This window comes from Sinocyclocheilus rhinocerous, unplaced genomic scaffold (assembly GCF_001515625.1).
Source record: "Sinocyclocheilus rhinocerous isolate Xijiao unplaced genomic scaffold, SAMN03320098_v1.1 scaffold43369, whole genome shotgun sequence".
In the NCBI taxonomy this organism is placed as follows: domain Eukaryota; kingdom Metazoa; phylum Chordata; class Actinopteri; order Cypriniformes; family Cyprinidae; genus Sinocyclocheilus; species Sinocyclocheilus rhinocerous.
In genome coordinates this window covers 1-1,018 of record NW_015669873.1, presented here as the reverse complement: position 1 = coordinate 1,018, position 1,018 = coordinate 1, and the positions used below count along the sequence as shown (strand labels likewise).

Below are 1,018 nucleotides of genomic sequence, written 5' to 3'. Positions count from 1 at the left end.
TCTGAGATATTTTGTCTATATTAAAAGTCAATGGGGTCAAGTCTTGCTTAGAAAGTCAATACAGTCACACAAGACTGGAACAACACAAGGGTGAATTTTCATTTTTGGGTGAACTGTCTCTTCCAATATGGACTGAGCAGTTTCAGTGAAGTTTATTATGAAACTTTGGTACATATGGAAACATATCAAAACAGTCCAATTTTATGATACGAGACTCACACTGGGCTGTTTCGGAAGCATAGACTCCTCTGTATTTGACACTGCTGGAGCTACTACACGGTCAGTGCTGGTGGGACTTTCATCATCTAAAACAGAGAGACATAAGTAATTAAAATCAAAACTATTTGAATAATGTTTTATGCAGCCCAAGAAATATCTAAAATTTATCTTCTCATTTTGACAAAAACAGAGAAATGAAACTAAATATATAATAAACACCTGAGTCTAGAATGCGTTTAATTTTTTTCCTTCTGGGTGTTTCCACTTCTGCCCATCTAAAAGAAACCAAAACACAGGATCATTACAATCACGCTGTGATTACTAACTAGACAATATTCTGTAATTAAACGTTTTCTACAGACTACTCACCGTACCAGTGAATCATATGCACTCTGTTAAATACAATTTTTAAAAAAAAGACAAAATTAGAATAAGCTGTACTTTTAACCAGTATTATTTTTCAGGTCAGTTTGTCTATTTGTCTTCTAAACGCATTCTCACAAGATCATATCTGCTTGTTGATAGAGTATGACCTGTTTCTTAGCATAATGGAAGTAAATTACCATCTGTGAATACAATTCTGTAGCCGCTCATCTCTGAGATGAGGCCCAATAAAAAGGACACATTCATTATTATTAGTGCTGTCAAACGATTAATCGCGATTAATCACATCCAAAATAGAAGTTTTTGTTTACATAATATATTTATGTGTACTGTATTTATTTATTATACACACATATAGTATATATTTTGGAAATATTTGCATGTATATACATTTATATATTTATATTATTATATT

At 31.9% G+C, this 1,018-nt stretch overlaps 1 long non-coding RNA gene across 1 annotated transcript; it reads right to left on the bottom strand.

Annotated features, from left to right (window-relative positions):
* Window positions 1-200: 200 nt before the first annotated feature.
* LOC107734099 (uncharacterized) lies at window positions 201-821 on the bottom strand. The gene is made up of 3 exons (XR_001639065.1): window positions 589-821; window positions 439-494; window positions 201-305 (listed from the first exon to the last, which is right to left on the bottom strand). It is a non-coding gene; the product is annotated as an uncharacterized LOC107734099 (long non-coding RNA).
* Window positions 822-1,018: the final 197 nt, after the last annotated feature.